Source organism: Taeniopygia guttata, chromosome 8, assembly GCF_048771995.1.
Source record: "Taeniopygia guttata chromosome 8, bTaeGut7.mat, whole genome shotgun sequence".
Lineage (NCBI taxonomy): Eukaryota > Metazoa > Chordata > Aves > Passeriformes > Estrildidae > Taeniopygia > Taeniopygia guttata.
The window spans coordinates 24,605,093-24,632,703 of NC_133033.1; the positions used below are offsets into that span (position 1 = coordinate 24,605,093).

General features: G+C 45.0%; 1 protein-coding gene and 1 long non-coding RNA gene across 4 annotated transcripts in view; both read left to right on the forward strand.

Moving 5' to 3' along the window:
- The first annotated feature begins 50 nt into the window (after positions 1-50).
- LOC140684616 (uncharacterized) lies at positions 51-7,237 on the forward strand. Its single transcript, XR_012057135.1, has 2 exons — positions 51-4,571; positions 6,066-7,237. It is a non-coding gene; the product is annotated as an uncharacterized lncRNA (long non-coding RNA).
- An 18,657-nt stretch (positions 7,238-25,894) lies between these two features.
- The window catches only part of PLA2G4A (phospholipase A2 group IVA), a 70,224-nt gene continuing 68,507 nt past the window's right edge, over positions 25,895-27,611 (forward strand). The window contains exon 1 of one of the 3 annotated variants that reach the window (XM_072932732.1): positions 25,895-26,018. The gene's annotated coding sequence lies outside the window, so the exon portion shown is untranslated. Of the gene's footprint in view, positions 26,019-26,114; positions 26,218-27,611 lie in introns of those variants that run through there. The other 2 variants (XM_072932733.1, XM_072932734.1) reach the window with 2 other exon arrangements.

Sequence of the window (27,611 nt, forward strand, 5' to 3'; positions counted from 1 at the left end):
GCGGCGCAGGCTGACTCACTAGCCCGGAAGCGTGGAGAGAGCAGGGAATTTCTCGGCCCGCCCCGGCCCGCCCCGGCCCGGCTGCGCTCGGGGCAGGTGTGAGGCCGGGCTGGCAGCGCTGAGGGGACGGCGAGGGGCTGGCCCCGCGCCACGCCGGCTCCTGGCGGCGCGGGCTGCGCTGATTGACGGCTTTACTATTGCTCTAATTCATCCGGCAGCGCTGCGGAGGAAAGGAATGCCGGAGGGAATTTCGTTTTAGTTTAGTTGTACGGAATTTAGTGTGTCTGATGAGACCAGATCCTGTTATTTGGCATTTTTGGCACAAATAGTGGCTTTTCCCCAGTACTTTTCCGTTAAATCCCCTCACACACACACCCCCACCCCTACTCCCCACCCCTACCCCCCGTATAGTTGCACTGTAAACAAAATTTCCCCAATTTCCTTGAGAATACGTTATCTTTTGGTCATAGATTATTTTGTTATTAACCAGAATGCTTTGCTACTATTTTTAGTGCCTGTTGCGTGAGGAATGAAAGCAGGACGATGTCATGCCGTTGTGCAACCCTGCAGTGTGGAGCTGCACTTTCGCCCTCGAGGTCGGCATTAAACACCAAAAAACTCATAGTGGCTTCAACAAGGATAGCTTGCGAGGCTGATGGTGTTTGAATTGCAAATCCGTGGCTTGACGGAAAGTGGATTCAGGCCGATTTAAACATAATCTTATTTTTGGCCCCAAAGCGTATTGTGGTCAGTGAGTAATTTGTGTACATTAGTAGTGAGTCTTTCTGGATGTTTTAAGACTGGTACACAAAAAGCTGCATAATCAAGAGAAGGCAGATAATATTTCTTTATACATTTGCATGCAGAAACCACAGGCTGGGTCATCAGAGAATGTCTGTCAGCCCAGCTGAACTGGGGGCCTGTGGCCACAGCCACGTTTTGCTTAGTCTTATCAAGTGTAAAAAGGGTGATATTTTTTTCTTGCATAAGCCAAATCAATTAAGTATGGAATGTTGGCTATCCAGTGGATCAGGCTATGGCATGCATAGCACCATAGCTCAAGGGTCTACACACATTTTCATACATTTCATATGTCCATCTCACACTGATTTTGTTCCATCTCACAAAGCTTTTGCGGATGCTATCATATCATAAGACTACTGCAAACATCAGGCAAGTGAGACATTGTGTTTAAATAACATGCATAGGAAAATGTTTCTAGAGTGTAGAACCAGCAACATTAAGGGGAAAACTGAAGTTATTGTGTACAGCCAGACAATTGCCCCTAAAATAATAATTAAAAGGTAACTGTGCTATGATTTAGAGGAGATATAGATAACTGATGATGCTAAAAGTTTTTAATTATTATAATTAATCAATATGTAAACCAAGAACCAGGGCAGAACTCCAGGCTTTGGAGAGGATGTTTCCCCTTGAGAAGCAGTACTTCTGCAGCTGGAAAACCAGTCAGCACCCCCCACCTTCCATCCAATGCTGCAGTTAGTGTGACGTGAGCTCTCTTGAGTCTGATTTTGGCTGGGGAAGGTCACTTGTGTCACTGTCAGCTGCAGTAGAATTGAAGGGGTTCTTCAGCTTTCCAAAATAGTGAAAAATCAGGGAGATACAATAGTGCTGCTTCTCAGAAGGCTGCCCTTCCCCACTTATTGCTTTGGGATTATCTCGGGTAAAGAACTGGTTATATGTTGGAAAGGGAATTTTTCTCAGAAATGGAAGTTTGCTGTGGCAAGATTCACCACCAGGTGGAGATTTTATGCATCAACGAAGCGCTCTTTTCGTTTCTAGCACATAAACCATCTTTGCAGGAATTAATGTTATTTTTCTTTCTGTTACTTGAAGTACCTTTTGGTCCAGGTCAGAGCAGCCTGTGGAACAGAGAACCTTCGTCAACCTCAGCCTTTTTGCATTTACTGACATTTCTACAGGAGGCAGTTCCCTGAAGCTATTCCTGTTTCTATTTTAGGTTTAACTGCATAAATTCACACCTTTACAAGGCAAAGTTTCAGGACAGAGGATGCAGTGACCTGTAAGGATTGACGTGCTTCAGTAGTGCCACCAAAAGAAAGGGAGATGGAGTGGCAACAGGGAAAACATTGTCTCTCAGTACTGGTGCTGCTCCATTTTGCAATGGGTCAGCTGAACCCAGCTGAATTAGCACTGAATTTATCCTTGAGCCTTTTTAATGTGTTTAAAATATTTTCCCTCCCTCTGTGACTGTGGCAATCTCATGTTTTATAGCACAGTAGTTTCCTGGGAAATGAATCAGTTTCATTTGCTCTGTGCCTTTTTGCTGCTCTTTTATGGCAGAAGGAGCTCAGTCTGAAGTTTGTTGTCAGTTTGGATAAGTTGCTCCCAATGCAAGCACGCTCCAAGTCTCATTGGACAGGGATACAATGACAATCCTGGATGCTCCGACAACGTCCTCGAGAACTGAGGGACCTCCAGGGGAAGTTGATGTCTTTAAGCTCCTGAGTTTGCCTTTTGCAGTATTAACAGAAGGGTTTGATTATGAAATTGCTTTGTGCTTTCATGGGAACACCCTGGCTAGACAACTAGGCTCTGCTTCCCTGTGTCTTCCTGCTGTGTCCTCATGGAGCACTCTGATCACTTGGGTCCCAGTTTCATTGGCATCCTGGGTTGTGCTGGAAAACAAAAATACTCATTACCTGGTTTGGAGACAAGGGAGGTTTGCCTCTTTTCCCCAGGAAAATTGCAGTAAAAAGGTGCCTCGTTTATGGGGTTTCCAGGCTACCGCAATTTTGGAATTGTTCAGAACAATTCCAGGCAAAACTGCATATTAATATAGAGGGTGTGAGAGCTGGGAGCTGGAGTGCCTTGCCCTCAGGAGAAATCCCATGGACAGTGATTGGCAAGGAATGTTTGTGCATGGGCTGGAGCTGCTGGCACACACCTATTGCAGGGGGACTGGGAAGGTCCAGGGGTACACCTGTGGACACCAGTCATTGTGTAGAGAAATGCAGCATACCTTGTTATCCAAATCAGCTTCAGTTGGAGTTGTTTTTATTCCTGGAACTATATTTTTTAAAATGTGCAAAAGAAAAAAAATAGGTGGGTGGACAAAAATCTACATTGACTTAGGCAAGACCTGAGCAAGTTTGAGTCCCCCCCTTTTTTTTTTTCCTTTTTAAGAGAAGCTTCCCTTTGGACTTCAGCTGCTGGAAAACAACATAAATCCACAGCCTGTGTTTTATTTGCAAGCCAGTAAGAGTTTTGTGGAATGCTTTCCAATACGATAGATTTTATTTTATCATTAACATCTGCATAGAGTAAACCTTGCTCAACAAACCCTTTCCAAGCCTCTGTTTTTAATAACGTCTCTGAGTTCTTGTTTTAATTCTGTGGCATTCTTGACAGATTCAGTTACGAGTCAAAGGCTGTAATGAAACAGGTGAGAAGAGTGACTTTACATCCGATTTACCTGCAGAGATGGGATGTGAAATGAGATACCTGTACAGTGCTGTGTGGTGCCCAGGTTTCTCCCAGCCTGTTTTTTTTGCAAATTCTTTGTCAGGTCCCTGTATGATATCATGACTACAGGGCATCTGCACACTGCCTGGGACATGACACACATCAGTTTGAGTGGAAAAGAACACAAGAATTGCTCCCGTTTTCCCAGCTTAAATGTGGATCTCCATCTGATCCAAAGCAAGGCTGAGCTCTTTCCTTGGGGGGTGCCCAGACACTGAATCCCCATAATTTTAAATGAAAGGGAATGAATGAAGCCCCTGCAGAAATGGCTTTCAGAACTGTGTTTTGTTTGTTCAGATGGAGTGTATTAGTTGATTCCTTTCCTAATTGTCACTCTTGGTAGTCACAACTTCAGTCCTGCCTGACTAGTCCTTGACAAACAAGCCCTAAATGACTTAAACTCAGCTCGAAGCTCTCTTTGACCTTTATCCAAGGGGTGTAAATGAATGGAGGATGAAGCACAACATGTTTATCCTATATGGTAGTTTGAGGCAGAGGCTGACTGAAAATTTAATCTTAGCTACAATCTGTCCCATTTTTACTTGTTTTTTTTTTTAGGTCACAAGACTTTAAATTAATTTTTATGGTGAATTTAAAGGGGAAGACCATAAACATGAACTATTGGATAAACATAAGATTTTGGCAGCCACACTCTGGAATAGACTTGTATATTTTTAAACTTTTTGTAAAATTTCGAATAATTTTTCAGAGACTTTGTTTGATACACTCATCTATGAGATTTTTTTTTTCCTATATAAGCTGTATCTGTTAAAATGGAAAATACTTTTCGTCATTTCTTGACTGACGGAAAGGATGTTTTCTTTATTGGCAATTGTTATTGGCAATTGTTACCAAAGTTAAGCCATGAACTTCCCCACTCCCGTGGTCCTGGGTTTTTTGCAGAGGCCCTGTTTTTCCCCACACAGCCTCCATGTGTTTCGGATGTGGACATTTGATCACAGGCAAGTCTGAAATACGTCATGAGATTTTGTAACTGCCTTACATAAAGAAACGTCAGCTGACATTTTATCTGCTTTTGGTCACCAGCTGCAACTCACATTAAGGTAATTGCTTCTGCTATGCCATTTTTAGTAAGTATTTAGCCTTTCATTGTATATTGAAAGGCTATCTTTCTGTGGGAAACCTGCACAGAAAACCCTCCTTAGAGAGATTTCCAAATACTTCCCTCCTCAATGCAGATGCTTGAATTTTCTTTTAGCAACTTCCTGCTTAATTTTAGTGAAATCTGTCATCCAGCCTCATGCTCTTTTGTTGTGCAAATACAATCATGTGGAATTTTCCTTTTCTTCAAGCACATGGATATTAAACTGGATAAGGGAAACTGAGGTGGGTTTTGCTGAGTGGAAAATTATTTTAGTGTAATGCTTTCTTACATAAAACATGCCTTTGGGTATTGAAGTTTATTTAGCTTTATTCATTAATCCAATTTTTCATACAATTTAAAGAAAGGAAACATTACTTCCGCAAATAAGATTTTTTTTTTCTACAAGAGCATTTACCAGATCAGTTTACAACAGTGCAAAACCTCTTGTTCTACAAGTAAGCTCTGCTCTTCAGGCTTTTGTAAGGTTGTCTGTGAATTCGTGGTTTCATGGAATCACAAAATTTCAGAATGGTTTGGGTTGAAAGGGACCTTAAAGGCCATCTAGTTCCACCTCCTGCCATGGGATACCTTCCACTAGCCCAAGTTGCTCCAAGCCCCATCCAGCCTGGCCTTGGACACTTCCAGGGATCCAGGGGCAGCCACGGCTTCTCTGGGCACCCTGTGCCACCACACCTTCACAGGGAACAATTCCTTCCAGTATCCCAACTAACCCTGCCCCCTGGCAGTGGAAACCATTCCATGTGTCCTGTCCCTCCCTCCCTTGTCCCAGGTCCCACTCCAGCTCTCCTGGAGCCCCTTTAGGCACTGGAAGGGGCTCCAAGGTCTCCCCAGAACAGCCATCCAGTGCTTTGAGAAGGGGGAAGCTCCACTCTGCAGCTCCTTGTTGTGACCCTTCCCTCGGTGCCCACAGGGGAGATGCCACCAAGGTACCCCCCAGGCTCTTCCCTGGGGCCTGAAGGGGGTTCAGATATTGATCCTGAGACACTGAGTTCCTTAAAACTGACTCTAGCTCTTCCCAGCTGGAGGCTGGAGGAGTCATCTGGTGTCAGCTAGAGAAGAATGTTCCATGACACAGCTCCTGTGGAAACCCTTGGGATGGACAGTGCCCGCACAAATTATGGCTTTGGCTTGCACCAGGGTGGGGAGGCTCCTAGAGCAGGCTCTGCCCACTGCAGCAAACCCAAACTCCCAAGGCTCTACTCATCTTCACTTCCAGAATTAAATCAGGACTGTTTTCCAATGGCTTGTCACTTGGCCACATTTCCAACATACCCTTACAATGAAAAAAAAAAAACAAACAAACCAAAAAACAACTAGGAAGAAATTAAGAAATAAAAGGGATGAAATTTTTTTGAATGAGCTGGTTACTAGTGAATGAAAAGGACTCAGCAACCAGATTAAAATTGTGCCCTGTGTTCCTGTTCCATAACAGGCCTCCAGAAACTCAAATTATTTGTACTTACCACTGGGAATTGGAAGCACCTGAAGAAATACTGTGAGTTAAACTACTCAGGTCAGAACAAGATCAAGACAATGTACACCTCAGGAGAGACAAACTGGAGAAATTCCTGCTTTATTCAAAGTGAAATTAGATTATTGGGAAGGAGACATCACATCATATTTTGTCTTGCCAAGACATATGACTCTAAGCAAAAGCAAATCATCTGGAAATTCTTCAGATACTTTTCTACATTTTGAGGCAGCCAATTATGCAATGGCATAAAAACCTGGCCAGCTCACTGGGCTTAAAATCCAGCCTCTGAGGGAAACTGTGCCCTGGAGATGCTCATTAGGAGATAAAGCCTCACTGGCTTTGACTCCTCTCCCTAGAATATGCAGCTAAATAAAATGTATAATGATCAAAATTACAGAAATAGAAAATAATTAGGGATCTACTAGCCCTGCAGTGGTTGTAAGAGCTCAGAGCCACGGCCCAGAGAATTTATATCTGCAAGGAAAAACATCCCATGTCTCTTTTGGGTGCTGGAGCTGTGTCAGTCATCTCTCTTCAGGAACATCATCTGTTTATTATTGCCATGTGGATGTCTTGGGGAACCTGAGCCAGCCAGGTGTGCTGTGTGCCTGCAGAAACAGCCCTTTGCAAAAAGCAGAACTGGAGGTCACAGGATCCTTAAGGCTGGAAAAGACCTTGTAGTTCATCAACTCCAACCACGATTTGCAAGGGGATGTGTTCTCACATAAGAGTGTTTGTTCCAGGAACTGAAGTGTCTGGGTTAGGGACTAACTCATGGCTAGATGAATTACTGTTTTTACAAGTAAAGTGTGTGAATTTATGGTTCTTATTATTGTCCTTCACGCAACTCATCCTATATCATGGATTTTGGTGGTGTTTCTTTGTGGAGCAGTTGTAAATTTGGTTTAGTATTGACATGTCTCTCTTCCACTATTTTTCTATTTATCCAGAGGCAGTCCTGACTATACTTTGGGATTTATTTCTCATCCTGACCTCCGGTGTAGAGGAGATAAATCATACAAGCCCAACAGAAAACAATCAGCCTGTCTGTTCAGTGGTTTCCAGCAGCTGTGGAAAGTCTGTGCAGGTTGCCCCTCTGTTCATTAAGTAAATGAGGGCTTTGCAGCGTTCTGGCAGTGTGTGTTATTTTGGGGTTCTGTTTCAGATGGCATTCTTCCGGGGATTGTTTTGGAGAGAGTTGCCAGCAACGTAGGGCCAGTGGGCTGGAGGCCAGGTTTAGGTGAAAATAGCAGGGTTGCAGGGTTTATATCACTAGCACAGAGCTCTGTCTGGGCAGCTAATTTTGGGCTGGTGCGTCTTTGAGGCATCAGCAGTTCCTGTGTGTGACTGGTTCCAGCCATCACAAAGGCTGTCACAGCCTTGGGCAGGCCATCCGTGGTGCCCAGGCCAGCAGCCAGTGGCTGGGCTGGTGGAATCACAATTCCCTGCTTTTCCAGGGAACTTTTCTGTGCCTGCAGCTCCGTAAGGGGTCCAGTCCTGGGGAAAGAACACCTGACTCTGCAATGCCTGTGTTTCCTCTTGATTCGATTTCTGTGGAAAGGGCCTGAGCTGCCACATAAACCACTCCCCGTGGCTCCTCTCACCACAAACACACTCCTCCACCCTCACTCCTGGACTCCATGAACTGGGATTATCCAGGGTCGGGCCCATGTGGGGTGGCTGGGAATAGAAGTGTGGATGTGGCCAGAGAGACCTTGTGAACTTCCACTGGCTGAACTCCTGTGAAAGACTGGAGTTCCTGCCCAGGCCAATCAAATATGGATTGTTCCACACAAAATAATTCTGAAGTGTTGCAGCTTAGCTCCTGGGGATTTAAAATGTTTATAGACTTTCCAAAGGGTAGGAAAGAGGGGAAATATTTACGTGTTGATTTCTGTTATACTTGAGCAGTAGGAATGCTGGGTCCCTTGCCCAAGGCTCCTTGCTCCTTGCTCGGTAGCACTAATGAATATAAATGAGTAAAGGGAGGCCTGTGAGCAATGCTGAGTGGAGAAAAAGCCCCCAACAAATGCAAAGCACAGCAGGAATCACCAGATAACCACCTTACATCCTTTTCTGTGTGCTGCACCCACTGGGCGTGCAATATTTTCATATCAGGTGATTTGTTAGCTGCTCCAAAACAAGTCTCTGCAGCCCCTTGGAGATTTACAATGCAATGATTTGGATGCTCTACTTATCCTTGGGCTGGAATACCTTAGTGATTGCCAATTACCTAGAAGTCCTCCTCAGCACAAGGCAGTGCAAGATCAGTGTGAAATAAAGAACTTATGCACAGCATCACAATCTGGACAGGTAAAATGTTCATGGTGGGCATCAGTGAGACAAGCTTGTCTGCAGAACTCCTCAGATCCAATGGTTTCATACACTGCTGGATAGCACTTACCTAACTTGGAACCACCTCCTATGCAAAAAGTCCTATATGACTTCAGGCTTGCAGTTATCAAAAATTGTGTTGATTGAGACAACCTGTTTCATTCCATACCCTAAGGCTGTTTGGATTTCATCCAGGTGAACATTTCAAAACATCCCCTTCCCAAGTGTTCTAATTCCAACTTAATTAGGAGGGTGATTTTAATTTTACTCTTTCTCAGCCGTTCCGTTTTGCTCTGATGCTTAACCAAAATATTATTAAAATCTTCACCTCCTGTGCATTAAAAATTGGCTTTTCCACCTGATATAGCTCTGTCCTAATCTTAAGGTGAATCTTTTTCTCTCACTTTGAATTTCACATTTGATATAGCCATTTTTTAACCTTCTTTTTAAATTACCAGTGTCTGGAATCAGTCCTGATTTTGGGACGGAGTGCTCATCCCTGAGCTCTAATGCCTGCTGTGCCTGGGATCAGGCATTCATGAACAGGACCAGAGCTAGAGAACATGTCTTTAAATACAGTCACCCCAGGCATATCCATATCCATATCCATATCCATATCCATATCCATATCCATATCCATATCCATATCCATATCCATATCCATATCCATATCCATATCCATATCCATACCCATACCCATATCCATATCCATATCCATATCCATATCCATACCCATATCCATATCCAGATCCATATCCATATCCATTTCCAGATGTGGAATAGCATATTTGAAGCTTGTGGAAAATAATGTATTCCACATTTGCAGAATTTTTGTTTAAAATGCAATGTTTTTTCCTAAGGATATGCAAAGTGCTTTGTTTTGACAAGAGCTGAAATTATTTTAGTCCAGCCTGGTAAAGGGACTCAGCCCTCAGCCCTTTCCATGCACCTGGGGTGGTCAGAAGTGTACTTTCCTAAAGAGGTTTGAGAATCACAGAATCATTCAGGTTGGAAAAGACCTCCAGGATCATCCAGTCCAACCTGTGAGCAACCACCAGAGCACTCAGCCCAACGAGCCTTGTCAGCCAGACCAGAGCCCTGAGTGCCACATCCAGTCATTCCTTAAACATCTCCAGGGATGGGGACTGGACAGCCCCTTCCAGTGCCTGCCCACCCGCAATTTTGTGTTAGTAAACTCAAAACTGGGTACTGTGGCTAGGGGGAGATGCATATAAAAACCTCTGGGAAAAAAAAAAACAAAAACCCAAGGAAAAAAACCTTTATTTTGCTACCCTCAAACTGAAAGGTAATAATTAACATGAAGGTAACCAATGCTAACAGAAATAAATAGTTTGCTTAGTTACTGAATAAAGTGCCATTAGGCAAATGAGATGACAAATTTGAATTGACGTGCATCTTAAAATAATCCATACAAATTTTGCAGGAGCGATAGCCACTGCTGTCGTTCTTTGAGGTCACACCTCCTCCTTTTATCCATATGACGTAATGTGGGCTGGGAGCTGTGTGAGCCTTGTTTGCTTTCCTGTTACAGGAGCTGTTCAGCTCCCTGAGGTTGTCATAACCCCTGAAATCTCCTGAAAAGTTTACTGGGGATTATGAGGAGCTGCAAGCTTTGGAACACCAGCCTATCCCTGTGTCACTGGGACTGTGTGTTCAGCTCAGAGGCTGGATTTAAGGAATAATGGGGATGTCTAGGTGATCATTTTTGGCATCATGTTGTTCTTTTGTTTGACCAGAGAATAAAGGTGAAACCGTAGCAACACCAAAAATAATAATCTGTCTTTAGTTTCTCACTCCCATTGTCTTCCCACTTTGTTATCAAATAGGAAAAATGTTGGTTTTCAAAATATTTGCCAACTGAAAATGCCCAGCAAATTACTTTCAGCTGGGTGTGGACACTCATATGATTCAGTCAAGTTTTAGAACTCCAGAATCCCAGAAGGTTTTAGGCTGGGAAGGACCTTAAAGTCCATCCAGTTCCACCCCCTGCCCCTCCCACTATCCCAGGCTACTCCAAGCCCCATTCAGCGTGGCCTTGGACACGTCTACAGATGGGGAGTCCAAAATCTTTTCCTGATGATGGTGAGAGTGTGCAAGCCATGGATATTGATGTGCCTTGTTCTGTCTCTTCTCCCTGACTCTGACCTCAGCATTCTACAGGTTTCTAGAATTTATGTTTTATGAACTTTACTAAATAAATATGTGTAAGGCATAATAAAATCCATTAAACAGGAAATCGTAAATAAGAAAAAAAAGTAATGTTAAACAGATCAAAATTTTGAGGAGAGAACACAAAATTTATCCACACATTTGGTGAAATTGTGACTCTTTTTGGGCTGTTTCCTTACAAATTTAAAAATAGGAAAGATGGGGACAAAATAAGGTTGGGCTTACAAAGGATTTTGATTTAGTCCTGTCTGGTGAATATCTACATTGCAAGTGGCACAACCTTGTGCCCATCCTTTAATGCACAGAATTATGATGAGGAAAAGTAGACTCTGATGTGCTCACCTCCAAAGAACCATACATATCTGTAAGGTGAAAAAATAGGAATTAATATAAGGGGTAAGCTACTGGAAAAGCTTTAGGAATAGCTGAACCTGGAGAGAATTGAATGGGAGGTTTGAGCTGCTGACAGAAGCCCCAGATCAAAGATTGTTCAGGTGTGTGCGGCATTACAGATGTTCCTGTGATACTTCTGCTGCTGTTCCAACATGTGACCCACCTCATTCAGAGAAGGGTGAGGACCCATCTATGTATTTCCAGACACCAACCATAGATATTTATGTTCTCCCTTACGCTCAGAGATAATTACTTAAGGAGATGCGTATTCTTAAGAGCAAACCCATTGCTGTCTTTGCTATTGATGGCATTATGGTTCATATGAATGTTCTCAAATCTTCACCTAATCCCAGTCTCAAAGTTTCTGTATTTGTGACCAGGTTTCTCACTTCTTCTGACAGAACATAGGGGCAATATAAAGTTTTATTTAAAAGAAAGCATAATATTAGGAAGTGAATAATCATTTGTTTTCCATGTTCTTAGTTCATGACAAATTTCCATGTTTACCCTTTTATGCAAGGCATTGCCTTATCACCTTAACCTTTATCCAAGATCTCCATGGAGAAACAAACAAGTGAATTAGTCCTTCCAGAGCTAGAAGAGGTGACTTGGAGATTAAAATTAGGCTTTTGCCATTAGCTTCATGTGCAGCCTGGTGAGAATTGTTCAGATTCCTGTGCCAAGCCCCCAAGTGTAAGAGCAGAACAGGACTGCTTTGTCTCCTCTACCTTGTCCCCTGTGTAGGGGTACACTTTGGAATTCCTACTGGATTTATCATACCTGGGATGCAAGGGCAGTGGGAGCCTGTGTCACAAAGTGCAAATAATCTTGCCAACAAGACAGATTGATGGGTGTGACTGCAAACTCTGGTCACGAGGTGTGATCTGTGCTCATTGGATTTCCCCACCTTTTGCATTTCAGTTAAGAGAAATTTCCAGGTCACGCTGTGCATGCTGAGAAGGGGTCTGCAAGCGAATTGTCTTTTACCTGTGGAAATACTGTAATCATGTTTGTTCAGGTCCATCCATCTCAGCCCCAGCTTACTGGGTTTTCAGACATGAATCCATGACCCCCTCCTCCAGGATGACTCTTACCCACGTACTCTTAGTTGCTTGGCGTCTTGTTGGCTGACTATGACCTCAATTTTCTCCAAGCCAGCCTGTTTCTATCTGACGTTTTAGGATCCTGATCCCATTTATTGATCCCTAACCATCCACCCAGCACATGTTTTAGCTGTATCTTGTACCTCTTTTAGCAAAAACCACCACACAGTGGCATTTGTGTCTTAGGTTTGTTCCCGTCACTATTTAGAAGATCAAATTTCCCAGTCTTTCCAGCAAGCAGAGACACAGGATTGGCTGAGCAGAATCACAGCTGTGAGTTGTCAAGATGAATCAGCAGATAAATCATCTGAGAAGAGCAGAGAATTAGCGCTGATAATTTAGTCAAGTTGTTTTTTTCACAGAGGAAAGAGTTGGGCAGGTCTTGTGAAAATACCCAAGAATTGCAGCTTTTGGTTAACATTAGCAAGGTGGAATTAAATCTGGAATCAACAACAATGCAGGGACATCTTTGCTGTACAGAGGAGCACCTGGCTCTGGAGCCCTGGCACAGGGTGCCCAGAGAAGCTGTGGCTGCCCCTGGATCCCTGGAAGTCCAAGGCCAGGTTGGACAGAGCTTGGAGTGGCCTGGGACAGTGGAAGGTGTGGGGTGGCACTGGATGGGCTTTAGGGTCCCTTCCAACCCAAATCATTCTAGGCTTCTGTGAATTTGTTAAACCTGAGCATATCCAGTTGTATAGAGGAAACCTCACTTGGTTAGTATTTCTCCTTTGGTTTCTTTTGCCTTTCTATCCAGTAATGGATATTACTCTAGTGTGAGGCAGGTTGTGTTTGCCTTGCTTTTTGTGCCTGTTTGTGGCTCATACCATCCTGGACAGACACATTTATATAGATACAGAGTGTGTGGAGGTATGCTTGCATATGTGACACATCCAACCACAAAAACCTTTATTTAAAAGGTTTTCTGAGACCCCACTGTGAACAATTGATTTGGTGTGTTTGAAGATCTAGATTTAATTCCAATCTGCCTAAGAAATATATTCCATGTGCTTTTAGCAATAAATATCTTACCTAACTGTTATAGGAACTTGCAGTCAACTTGATTTAGATGTAGATTGTTTCAAGTCCCCAACCCAAGTGGATGACATGGATGCAGAGGCTTCTTGTGTGTCCTAGATGGTAAGGCAAGATGTATTCAAGTGCCATCTGTTAGAGGTGTGGCGTTATCTTCTTTTCATTGGGCAGTTTTCTTTATCTGTTCCACAGCCAATCCTCTCTCAGGGGAGACATCTGCTGTTAATGGGCTATTGAATGTCACTGTGTGACTGATAAAAGTTACAGCATCCCACTGTGAGATGCCCCGCCCAGAGGGAGGAGCCAAACATTCCTACCTGCATATAATCTGGGGTTTTGGGACACCAGACTCAGCTTTTTCTACTGGATTCCCAAGAGGAAGAGCTGGGATTTTCTACTGGACCTTCAGAGGAAGACTGCACCCTTCTACAGGATCACTGCTCCCACAGAACCTCATCTGCCACTCCAGGACTGCAGCCACTCCAATTTGGACTGCTACCAACACCCTGACTAAAAGGGCGTCAGGTTGTATTCTGACTCTTCAAGTGGTTTTTGTTTTCTTTTTCTCTTTTCCTAATAAATTGTATTTCTGACTTGGAGTCTCTCACTGTTTTTGCTTTCAAACCAGAACAGTGTGGTGCTGATGGGTTCAGAATTTCACCATGCTTGTGCACGCCATTTGTACCAGGGGCCTGTTGCACTCAAAGAAGGTAAAATTAACAGTGGCAGATGGAATTTCTGGCCTTCCTTCTCATCCTTTGTTCCAGCATTCCCATCCAATCACTTGAGGCTGTGAATGGGGGAAAGAAAGGGATATTTCTCTAATATGGGAAGAGAGTTGAAGACAATTTGTGTGCCAGGCACAATCCTAGGTATTGCATAACTGCAGTAACAACACAGGGCTGTTCTGGCACTGTCAGAGTTGGCATGGAGGAGCAGTCCTTTGCTAGAACAAACAGTTCCCAAGTCAGCTTCAGTGCAGGGATCTCCTCCTTGGGATCCTTTCAGTTTTGTGGAGCTTTTTTTAACTGTGGTGAGTTGAAACTGGAAGTAATTTCCATCAGGGAAGGAGCAGTTAGTTTTTTTCTACCTAATCTTTCCTTGCTGATGGCCCTCTGTGTCTGCTGGACTACTTGGGATTTTCTGAGCACTATTAACCTGGATTTATGACCTGAGCTCAGTTAGAACTGCAAGCACTGGGACCTTTAAGAATGTTAGAATTACTGCTCAGCTCTTAGAAACAATAAAGCATCTGGATGTTTTATACTGAAGGATGAAAATTTCAAAAAGAAAAGGTCTGGATCCAAGATATGTTTTTAGGACTTCCAAAGTGAATCAAATTTTTAGAACTTCAGGTATTTTGTTAAAGTTTGGGCTAAAAATGACTCTTATACCCAGGAATGGTAATGTCCCCCTTCAAAATTCCAACATCCATTCCCAGGAGAGTTTTACAAAACTAATGGCTGAAGGGACAGCAGCTTAGTAACAGACTTTGAGTGAAGCATTGTCAAAAGGGAGAAAATGAAGTTCTGCCATCTCAAATGCAAAACTCCTTGAAATTTCCAGCTGGCTGATAATGGGTTGATTAGCAGTAAATCAAATATGCTCAATAATTATGGTTTCCTTAAAGAAGTAACTTCCCAGTTGTTAGGAAGTTAACCCAGTATGATTTTGAAACTGGCCCCATCCTGTACCAGAGTGGGATGTAATGGTTTTTAGTGCAATTCCACCTAGATCCTGTCATACTCTTCTGAGTAGAGAAGAGCTGGAAGAAGTTCAGACACAGAAATAAACCAGGTAAATGCCTGGAAGGCTGGAGTTCTGAGAGGGTAATAAAGTAGGTAAATATACATAACTTGGCTCCATGACAGTTCACCTTCTATGGACACACTGGTTGAGGAAAGAGTTTCAGGTGTCTTAAAAAATAGCAGATGAAGTAATGGAGGAAATATTCATCTAGATACAGGGGAAAATCATATCTTACAGATCATCTTATTCTCCCTCTGAGAAGTGATGGAAATATTGGAGGGTGCTCAGCAGCACATGGGGAAGTAGAATGGGCAGGGGGTAGTAAGAAACAAAAGAATGGGGAGGGGGTAGTAAGAAGCAAAGCAGGCACAAACTGCTTTGTGAGAGGCAGGAGAGATGGCAAAACCCCTGTCCTGTTTTTTCCTCCTCCCAGGCACGCTGGGCCAGTCCCCCCAGAGCTGTGCTGGGAGTGGCTGCTGGAGGACAGCATCCCGCCGAGGAGCCGGGGCTGTTCCATGTGCCAGAGCTACTCTGAGCACAGCTGCTCTGAGAGTTTTATCTCAGCGCCTGAGAATCCCTCCAGCCCTGCCTGGAACACACATTCCATCCCAATGACACTGGGATTTTAGGTAGCAGGACACACTTTAATTGCCTTTTCTCATGTGGCTGGTGGCAGAGAGCTGTGATATGAGAGCTTGAGTTCAGGGCTGGCCTGGGAGAAGAGGGGGATGTGTCCATCCAGAGGAGCCAGAGCAAGGTATGTCCATTGCCTGCAGTGACACCCACTTACCAGGGAGTCATGCCCTGACAGGAGCCAGCCTGGGAGAGCTGGGGGTGTTCACCTGGAGAAGGCTCTGGGGAGACCTTGGAGCCCCTTCCAGTGCCTAAAGGGGCTCCAGGAGAGCTGGAGAGGGACTTGGGACAAGGGATGGAGAGACAGGACAAGAGGCTTCCCATTGCCAGAGGGCAGGATTAGATGGGATATTGGGGAGAAATCCTTCACTGTGAGGGTGGGGAGGCCTTGGCACAGGGTGCCCAGAGAAGCTGTGGCTGCCCCTGGATCCCTGGAAATGTCCAAGGCCAGGCTGGATGGGGCTTGGAGCAAACTGGGCCAGTGGAAAGTGTCTCTGGCCATAGCAGGGCATGAAACAGGATGAACTTTTCAATACCTTCCAACCCAGACCATTCGTGATTCTGTATATTCCATCACTGATAACATTCCATTGTCTATTCTTTACTGATGAGCGTTGTAGGTTGTTTCCTTTTATTTCTTTTTAGTTATGGATCTTTTTTCCCATAAATTACTAGGAAACACTAACAACAGGGTACAAACAAAAGTGGTGGCCAAGCTCAGGGGAGGAGGGCATCTGGTTACACTTCTCTTACCTGGAAGTTTCTCTGTGAGGGGCAGAGATACCATGAGATTTGGGCTGGTAGAGATTTGGGCAGGTAAAAGACGGGGCTGGGCCAGTTGTTTCGGAGCACGGTTGGAGCTGCTGCCCAGGGAAGGGAATTCACTGCTGCTGCTTCTGCCATGGGGTGAGCCTCTGCTTGTGAGAGCAGCCACTGAACTGGGACCTTATTTACACCCCCTCACTAAAACAAGGGACCTGTGCCCACCTGCACGGGATCGGCTGCCCAGGGTTTGTGGAGCAAAGCCTCTCCTCCATCCCTTCCCTGGCACTGCGGCGCAGGGAAGGAGCCAGGCCTGCGCTCCCGGCTCTGGCTGGGGCTGGCACAGAGCTGCTGCTGTTTGTTTGTATTGCTACCATACTAGTAAAGAACTCCTGTCCTCATACCTTTGCCTGAAAAACCCTTAATTTCAAAATTGTAGTAATTTGTAGGTTATATTTCTCCACGCCAAGGGAGGCTCCTGCTTTCCTTAGCAGACACCTGCCTTTCAAACCAAGACAATGTGTGATATTCCCCAAGGGACATCAGAAATCAGAGGCCTTGAGAACCACACTGGAGAGGTGGAGTATGGGTGGAAAAGGCTTCTGGTGACCTCTACCCCTCAGTAGTGTTATAATAAATCCCAAGGAAACACATAGGAAATTGGATGTTTGTAGCAAGTAATGGCCTGGAAGAACAGCCTGCAGCCTTAGGCAAAGCTGAAAACCAAAGACGTAGCAAATTAATCATTAAGCATAGTAATGGTTTGTTTTCAGCACTTTATTGTAAGAAATGTAGTTTTTATTGTCAGGTACTTATGCTTTAGGATTTTCTCCTGGTTAAGCTTCGGGTGGTTTATACATAGAGAATGCAGAAAGGATTTGGTCTTGGAAAAATGAAAGTGTTAATGAGAATTAATTCCCCTGATGGAAATGATCCCATAGAATTCAGAACGAATAGAGAACGTGGCGATTTGTGACCCATTTCAGACCAGCCTTTAAGCATGCAATTAAAATTAGGCGTATGTTTATATTTCTTTGACATCAGTGGGACTTCTACAGGGCTTAAGTGATGTCCTGACTTGAGAAGCTTCCATCACCTTATAGTTCTGCTGATTTAGACCTGGACTGAAACAGATGTCCTTAAAGCCTCCATGCATTTTTATGAGATGTTCAATCCCACTGGCAAATGTGTCCACAACAGAATAAAAATGTAGTACCAAGTCATATTGAGAAACAGAGCTGGCTGCAGGATTGAAGGCAAGATTTTATACAGCTTTGTCAAAATTTGTCTCCACAGGAAGTTTTGTTTGGGAGAGGTCTCATTAGGGAAGAGGCAGCAGGGAATATTTTTACATTCCTTGAATAAGATACCATCCTCCTATGAGGAAAGGGAAGAGGTAGCCAGCAAGGAAACAAGGGTTTGTTTTGATAAGCAAAGTGCTGGAATAATCTCTGGGTGCTTGGCATCAAATGAGAGGGGATGCTGATGTCAGCTGTGCTGAACCTGCTTGCTGAGCTCTGGGTGTTGACAACGATTGGTGAATGCTGGTTGTTGGCTTATGCTACTCCTGCGTTTAAAAGAAAAAGCAAGCAGAGCAAAAAGAGGAAGGTTTGGGTCTGCTGGCCCAGGAGTGGAGGGTGTAGCTGCAGGTGAGGCCCCTGCTCTCCAGTCAGCATTGTTTCACCAGGGCAGCTGGGCTGAATTCCCCCAAACAGTGCAAAAGAGAAAAGAGAAATTCTGCAGATGTGTCAAGCACAAGAACTGGTTTATTCTCCTTATTTTCTGCATCGTGATTATTTCTAACAATTGCATACCTGAGTACCCTGTTGCCATGCTGATTCTTCACCAGGGTCTTTATGAAATTATCAATATTATCAGTGAGCTGTTTTCCTCATGTGTTTCATTCACTTGCCTGCTCCTGCAAGTAGCACAGGACTGTGTCCTTCTGCCACTAGCAGGCTGAAACATTTCCACATCACATACTGACAAAAATCTAGTTTATGCTTCAATCTGTGGGTATTTTTTCTTCAGATGTTTTACTTGGCACCTCCACAGGAGTAAGCCCTGTTGGACTCACTCTAAGTACAGAGTTATGTCCCTTCACATAATTTATTTTGGGAATATCCAGGAATGTAAAGAAGCATAATCATTGAGGACTAAGCTCAATGCGCCCCATTTAGTCATTAATAAAAAGGATTATGCGCCTTCAAATAATAACATCCTCTACTAATTCCTGTATAAAGTTTGTTTTCTTTGGCAAATTACTGTGTATTCTTTTCCAGTAGATAGTGATACTTGTAATGGGTGAGTAGATAAGGCGTGAATCATCGGGTCAGAAAATATCCTGAGTGGGCCCACAGGGATCATGGAGTCCAGTCCCTGGGCCTGCACAGACACCCCAATAATTCCACCCTGTGCATCCCTGGGAGCATTGTCCAAACCCTCCTGGAGCTCTGGCAGCCCTGGGGCTGTGCCCATTCCCTGGGGAGTGCCCAGAACCCTCTGGGGAAGAGCCTGTCCCTGAGCTCCAGCCTGACCCTCCTGTTCTGGTGTTCTGCACTCTGATCTTTGGTTCTCTCCCAAGGCAGGGGTAAGTGAGACAGAGATGGAGTTTAAATGCAGGGTTGTGGAGAGAGGCCCTGCCAGAAGAGCCATTGTTTGAGGGGAAGGTGCTCCCTTTTTCACAGAATCATAGGGACCTCCTCAATTTCCTTATGTAGCAAAGAACTACCTTATCCTGGGAGGGTCCTGTTCATTACTGTGAGAACAAGTGAAAATCCCACAGCACATCTCATGTTTAGGAATCATCCACCACAGAGATTTTAATTCCTTAGGAATTTAGCTGCCTTAGACTCCCCCCACCCCCCAAACCCCTCTGTCCCAGCGCAGAACATGAGTCCATGGAGCTACAGAACAGGGATCACAGGGCTGGAAACCTTTCCTTGCCTCACACTGCCTTGAGCAGCAGCACCAGGGATGCCAGGCTGGGGCCAGCAGACCCCAAAGTTTAAGAGAATGAGGTAAAATATAAGAAAATTACCCAGAGTATTTCTGTAAATCAACATTGTACAAAAAGACTAATTGGGATACTCCTGAGACACTAAATGCACCTTTTTCTTGCTCTATTGGAATGCCCAGGTATGTTTGTTGAGTTGTAAAAAAATCCTTCTGCATGCACCATGTATTTATCCACTGTTCTGTGTTGATCTCTGTGTGATAGTGACTTTGAATATTTCCAGGTGTTACTTCGGTTTCTTAACTTCTACTTTCACAATGATCTATTTGTTATTCTGGGGAGAGTGATGGCTTACTGCCAGGCAGGGTGGTGTGGGTGATGTTTGCCTCATCCTGATGTTTTCCAGCTATTTCTGGGAGCAGATGTCTTTACTCACAAGGATCCTCCACTTCAGAAATAAATAATGGAAATATTCATTGCTGTGTAAAGTGACCGCCAAGGATCAATCTGCTAAGGAACAGCGACTCAGAAATTCAGCTGTCAGTGAGAAATCTTTAGGTTTGCTCTTACTCCAGAGTGCCTTTCACCATTTATAAGATAGAGAAAAGATTTCATAGTTTCTCAGGGAGAGATCTGCAAGTCTGTACAGTACCTGAGAAACAGCTGGCTCCTGATTTCCTTGGTTTTATTTGTATTTTTAGGCAAACATGTTTAACTTCCAGCTGCTCTATTCCTCAGTGTCAAACAAAGGACCAAACTAGAAAAAAAAAATACAATTTCCTCATTCTGCAGATGTAAAAAATTGTTCACTTTTCTGTGAATTCTGAAAATTTTGACTCAATTTTTCCCAAAACAGCAGTCTGGGAGATTGTTCCATATAAGACTTATTTTTTATTTTTTTAAATTATTTTTTAAAATTGATTATTATTTTTGATTATTTTTGATTACTATGCTTGGTACCAGACTGAATCAGTATGTTGAGGTTCTGCTGCTCTAGCAATATCCTGAAAATTCAAATTCAGCCTCAGCACACAAAAATATCTATTTTCCTGTGATAGAAAAGAATTGAGGGTCCATAACTCCTACTGGTTAAAAAATTGTCCTATTTGAGTTTAACTTGTTTTACAGAATGTTTCTTTGTGTTTAGAAAATATTTTTATGTGCTTTGCCTTCATCATAACAATATAATAGATTTAGGGCATTAGGGAATAAAGTTTCCTGATAGTCAAAAACTTCAGTGGTATCTAGGAACTTTCCTGAATGTTAGGACATATTTAAAATAAACCCAGTCCTCTGCCTGGTGTACGTGTCTCATATCAGTCTTTGATGTGGGGTTTTCATGTCTAATTTAGTTTATGGATGTGACACAAACAAAGTAACAGTCAGGAGAATGAGGATAAATAACCCAAGGAGATGAAGGCAGTGTTTGTCAAAGAAGATGCAAAACTCAGCAAACACATTTCTTCAGAGCTTCTTGTTGGTCTGTCACACCTGGAGTTTTGCACTGCTCCTGGATTTCCATTATAATTTCTGATGTGGAACTGAGTCTCTTGTGGTCACAGCAGAGCTCAGACTGATTTTAGGCAACAGAGAAGCCGAAGAGTAATGGCTTCATGGAAAGAAAAGGAAGGCATTAGAACAGAAATGGCCTCATTTGAGAGAGGAAATGTGCAAGTTACCCTTTAAATGGAGTGTTGTCTTTGAAGAGCCTGAATGAACCATAAAACCAGAGACCCATGATGTTAATAACAGTGTGAAGTGAATGTTGATGGTGCCATTACTCTCAAAAGGGCAAACAAGGTTGTCCAAACACCTTCAGCTATTTAATGAAAATATATATCTTCAAAAGTATATCCCCAGTAGAGTCTCTGGGCTCCTCTCAGTTTTCTTGTGATACCTGGGGGAGTTCTTTGCACTTCTTAGGAGTGGGGTTGACTTAATTTCTATTGATTTATGTATTCATGACAAGGTCTTCATTAGTTACTGATTTTTAGTATGAATTTCAAACTGAATTTCATTTCTTGTAGCTTTTTGTTTGCACTGACTTTATCTCTAATAATGGCTACAGGACAAAGCTGAGACTTCTGGACCTGTGAGTCCTCACTTCTTCCCAGGGAACATTAAATTATATCCACAAGTATGTGATAACCACATGATATTTTCAAGGGCAAACTGCTGGGCACGGTTGTCAACAAGGTGCTGGGCAAGAAGGCAGGTGGGAAATGACAGTGAGGACAAAAGAACTTCAGAATAATGAGCTTCTTGGCATTCATATTCTTAAAATGTTTGGGGTTTATTTTCTATTGCCTCTTTTAGTGACTGATTTTTGTTTAGACTGAGGCAACTTTATTTACATCCATAATGTAAGTGGCACTCCTGTATATAATTTAATAAAATATTTAGTCCTGTACTCATCTCATTTAAAATATCCTAGTATAAATAGGATCAGTCTCAGTATAAAATTATTCTAATTTGTTGAAAAGCCACACGTCAAAGTCTCATGAAAAGCCAGTTTCCTCCCAAGGAAAGTTGTGAATATCAAGCCCTGGTCTGCCAGAGGCCAGAGCTGCCTCTGCTTTGAGCTGGAGTTTGGACAGGAGCCTCCTGAGGTCCCTTCCAGATGGTTCTCCTGTGATCCCATCATTTTATGAGGACAGACACCACAGATCCAATAGCAGGCAATTACAGGGACTGACTTCTCCCTTAATATGAAGGTTTCCCCCGACATGCTGAACTTCAAGCACTCGGGGGATATTTCAGGATCACAGGATTGTGGCTGAAACCTGCTGTTATTTTAGCCCTTTATGTTTGTTTCCATAAGGGCCATGGGTGACTCGGCCACAGCCCCAGAAAATCACCTTGTAGACAGAAGCAGGGAGAGAAAGAAGGAGGGGAATATCAAGGAATCAGACACCTGACTGAGAGCTGCCTCCAGAAGTCCCTTCTGGCGCAAAGTTTTCTCATTCACAGTGGAAAGTCCTCCAGAATTATAACTTATTTTTTTATGTCATAGGGGAAATATTTCTATGTGGGAGTGGGGAAGTAAGGGCAAAGGCAAATTGGCTTGGAGGAAAAGCCATTTTTCTGCAGTCCTGATATATCTGATAAATGGTCTTAAGGAGTAAAGTGGTAAAAAGGAATGCATTTACTCTGCCAGATGCCAGATGTCAATGATAGGAAGCACCAGCTTGAAAATCCTGCTTTAGGCAGAACCCCAGCTAAACCATGTCAGAATATGCAATAGATAAGCAAATGGCTAATTTTCACTTGGAGAAATCTTAATAGCACATTTACAGTCCCCCCCCTCACCTCATGGTGCTATAGATAATGATTTTCACCACAGGAGGAGAGATATTTTGACAAGAGCAACATGGAACACCTCATGTTTGTGAGCCTGATCAAAGAGTGATTTTTCTCTGATACATGGTGAAATGTCTGGCAGAAAGTAGTCGGTTTGTGTGAAGCATCTGACAAAATACCCCCTTCTTGTTTACTTAATTGCGTGTTTGTCCTGCTATTCCCACTCTCCCTTTTCCATGGTTTGCCTGAAGCTATACCCTTGAGGACACACTCAGAGGGCCCCTGTAATTTGGCATGCTTTCCCTTAAAGTTTTGCTTCAGGAGAGATCTCTTTGGTGCCTCTCAAGGCCCTTTTCCACAGGCTGTCATTGCCTCACCGCAGCCCAGGGCTCCTTCCCAATGCCGCAGGAAGGGAGGGGAGGAGGGTCTGGGGGCTCTGGCACCTCCAGACACACACAGGGCAGGGGGATCAGGGACACTGCAGCAGGCAGCTCTTAGTGGGCTGAAATAACCTGAAATTAGAACAACAAAATTCACAAAAAAGACAAAAGAAGGAGGTTTCTTAACCCGTTCCAAGGTTAGGCACCCCACGGCACAGGACTCGCGGTGTGTGGGGGAGAATGAGGGATGGGGGAAGGCAGCTGCTAAACTTCCTTTGTCACAGGGGAAAAAAAATAAACCGTGAAACCCTACCCATAATTTTCTTGAAGAATCAGGATTAAGATCAAAAATAATTATATGAAGTAACAAGAACAGTCACAATGTATAAAAAAAGCTTTTTATTTCTCCTTGCGTCAACAAGAAGGAAAGAGGAATTTTTGACTTTTAGTTACTCAGCTCCTTATCAGGAGTCTGAGCTGTTTCCTTGACCAGGGAGAAATTGGAGTTTTCATAATCAGAGCTGACTCTGGGAGTTCTAATGGAAATACTGGAGTTCCCCTGTTTGCTGGGGGTTGTGTTTATTCCAGCATTTGCTATCTGTAAAACCACAAAAACAATAACCAGAGCCGTCCCCTGGGAATCGCGCTTTGGAGAGATTTAAAATGCCGAGAACAAGAGTCAGAGATAAACCCTGGGTGTGCAGATGCCCCCTCCTTGGCAGAGTTCAGGGGCAGTTGATCAGGCCTGTGAGCAGCACATGGCTCCACACAGGTCTGTGCTGGAGCAGGGCTGTGTCAGGGAGAAGATGAAGCAGGGGACCCCCAGGAACGTGGCTCACACCTGCCCTGGGCACCCACGGTCACCTCGGAGCGCTGGGAGCTTCACTTCTCTTGTGCTCAGCAGGGCATCTCCTGGGCATGTCAAAGAAGTGCATTTGGAGGGTTTAGAGCACACATGAGGGGGTCAGACCCTCAGCCTCACTGATCAATCACCAGTCAAAGGTGAGAGGGTAACTAACTCGATGAGAACAATTTTATTCATGTTTTTGTCATCTCTACATGTCTCCAGACCAATACTGAGCTTGTGTGACACATTTCAGAGTCTATTCCTACCAAGAGATGAGGTGAGGTGGTTTGCAGACAGTGGGTGATGTGGAAGACAAAAGGACCCAAATAATGGCACCATCATGGATTCGCTGCATTTTTCTGGTCAATGTTCCCTCAAATGGCACATTGAGGATGTGGAGGAGGAGGCTACCACATCAAACAGGCATTTTCTGAGCTGGCAGTCCTAGGCTGGCTTTCTAAACATGTATTTGCCTTCTTTGTCACGGCACTTACAGGGCATCTCTTCCCTACCCTCACAAATGAGCCAGACCACTAGATCATCAGTGGTGGCCAGAGTGGCTCAGCCCCTCAGTGTATCACAGCAGGGGACCAGTAAGATAATGGAGAAAATGAGGCTTCTGGCTTTGCTTTGTGCAGAGGAGTGGCTTGCTGTCCTCTAATTGTGGCTCCTGCTTTGCCAGACACTTAAATTTGTTAATACAATGTGAATGCCACCTACGTGCCCCTCACTTGCAGAATAGTATCCTTTGGTTTGCTGCACTTTGAGGTCTCGGTTGAGTAATCTAAAAGCCTTTTCTTTTCCCCTTTATCTTTGCTTATTTTAGACCACATTTTTCAAAGAAGTGAGTTCCAATTTAGGCACTGAGTTTGTGCAAAGCCCCAGCGTAAAAATGGGTCTTCGGAAAGAGCTTGACGTCAACATTGAAGTGAAACTCTGTCTCATCTTCTGGCATGTCTGGAGAAGAACTGGCATCTTTGAGAGGTGTCATGTTAAGAGTGCAGGTCCTGGGTGAGCAGCAGCTGAGGTTTGAGCTTCTCAGACTCTCCCACTGACTCACTGTGAGCTCCAAAAGCCCAGGTAGGAAATACTTTTTTTGGGTGTTAAACAAAGGATCATAGACTCATGGAATAGTTTGGGTTGAAAGGGACCCAAAAGCCCATCCAGTCCCATGGACTTCCGTGGGCAAGGACACCTTCCACCAGACCAGGGTGCTCCAAGCCCTGTCCAGCCTGGCCTTGGACACTTCCAGGGATCCAGGGGCAGCCACAGCTTCCCTGGGCACCCCGTGCCAGGGCCTCCCCACCCTCACAGGGAACAATTCTTTCTTAATCTAAACCTGCCCTCCTTCAGTTTAAGGCCACTCCCTGTTTAGCAGGAAACAATGCAGCAAGTAATGCAATACAATTTAGAAAAAAAATTTCCAATTTCAGTATATTTCAAAACACTTCAATTTCAAATCTATTAAAGCAAAAAAGAAAAATTGTGAATGAATGGAAGGGAATTCTAAGGTCTTCTTTAATCATCACTAAGGACAAAAGTGATTGAATTAATAATGACTTAAAATTCCACTTTTTGGATGGAAGTGTAAAGTGGACCAAAGGGGACTGAGTGATCCAGCAACACCTTGGTGGACCTGGCCAAGGTTCACAGGGCACAGTCACCGCTGTTTCAACACCCATCCTTTCAAAACCAAGAGTCTGCAAGTGAAAGTGTTAGACGTGCAAATGTTCACGAGATACTTGAACAGAATGAAAGCGTTTTGTGGTCACACCTGCTGAATCAAACACCTTGAGGAAGGCATATTCCCACAGCAACATCCACCGCCGCCTCGACACCAAGGCCTTTTTAACGCAGGGGATAGTTTAATGCAAATCCCATTTATTTGGTTACTATTTTCTGCCACATCAGTCGCTCGCTCCGGCTCTGGCCAAGCGCTCCTCGCGGCAGCGCTCGGGGCTCCTCCGGTGACCGCAGCGCCCGGAGTGACGGAGCCACCGCAGCGCCCGGAGTGACGAAGGCACCGCAGCCCCGCCGCTGTCCCCTCTCACCCGCTGTCCCCTCTCACCCCCTGTCCCCTCTCACCCCCTGTCCCCTCTCAGCTGTCCCCGCAGTCCCGGCCGGCGCCTGGATCCTCCTTAAGAGGCGGTGGCGGCGCGGGCCCCTCCCCGCCCGGAGCGCGGAGCGGCCGCGGCGGGAGCGGAGCGGAGGCGCCCGGCGGAGCCCGGAGCCGTAAGCGCGGGGTGGGAGGCAGCGGGGCCGGGCGCGGCCGCAGGGCGGGCGAGGAGCGGCGCCGGGAAGGGGCCGGTGCGGAGCCGCCCCCGCGGCGGGCCGGGCCGGGCCGGGCCGGGCCGTGCCGGTGCGGGCCGGGCCGGCGGAGCCCCGCGGGGCGCAGTCCCGGCCCTGCGCTCGCTCCGCGGGGCTCCGAGAGGTACGCGGGAGGCAGCGCGGGGGGAGCGGGTGGGAGCGGGGTCCCGGCGCGGGTCCCGCAGCTCCATCCCCATCCAGCCGGTTCAGCCGGGATTCAGCTCCCCAGCCGTGCCCGGCCGGCTGGCACGGCACGGGCACCGGCGGGAAGCACCGGCCGTGCGAGCTGTGGGGAAGTGCGGCAGGGCGGCTGCACAGGGAAGGTTTTGCAAAACGCCTGCGAGAGCAGCGTTTCTCTTGGGTCTGATGCGAGAGAAACGCCTGTAAGAGTTCTGGTCACGGCCTTTAGCAGGTTTCTGTTCACTTACATTGGCGTGATCACGGACCAAAATCGCGGAATGGTTTGGGTTGGAAGGACCCTAAAGCCATCCAGTGCCACCCGCTGCCATGCGTAGGGACACCTTCCGCTGTCCCGGGGTGCTCCAAGCCCGGTGCAGCCTGGCCTGGAGCAGCCCGGTTTCCATGGGGGTTCCCCGTGCCTCTTGGGGACCCGCACGCTCACAGGTGCGGGGTGATCTGCTCTGCCAGCCCTGCCCCACCTGTGCAGAAGCTGCTGCCCCAGTCCCTGTGCTGCTCCCCCAGCAGCCCAGGGCTTTGCGCTGGGGTTTGTCCCCTTCACTGGGGAGCTGGAGCTGCTGGTGACCCCTGCCCACAGCTTGACCTTGTGCTTTCCCTTTGGGGAAAATCCCTTCGGCCGCCTGAACTGCTAAGTGCAGAATTTCCCACGTGGATGATGGGATGCATTCTCCTGTTGGATGCTCCAGCCCCAAGGGAGGAGCAGTGGTGTGGGTAGGACTTGTAATTGCAGTGGATGTTCCTGGCAGAAGATGCTGTTCTGCACCTCAGTAGGGTGAGATGCACGTGAAGCTATTCACGCATAAGATCAGCTGCTTTGTGGTTACCAAGAGTTGTTCAGCCTGCTAAGGATTCCAGACAGAAAGCATGAATCTAAAACTGATATGCTTATTTTATTGTTTGTTTTTTTTTTTTTTTTAGTGAGAAGTTTTCAATATATAGTGGGGATAAATGCTCTTTTAGCACTGTTGTCTCTCCAAATCTTCATGTTGGCCCTGTCCACCTTCCTGCACTCTCTTGTTCCCCTGTGGCAGGGATCCATAACAAAAGAGAAATGCAAATATTGATTTATGCTTGAATCACATAAATTAATCTCTTCATACATGCCCAGTCAATCTACACTGGAAAAACATCCGTTTGACTCTTGGCACCAAGTGCTGTTTATGACTTGTTTTTCTTAAAAAAATTAGAAAAAAAGCCAAACTCCCCCCCCCAAAAAAAAAAAAGAAAAAGTTATCCACTGCTGCTGCATCACTAGAGTTGCATATTTGATGTCATCTTAACTTGAATATATTCCATTGAACATTGTTATCACGAGTATAA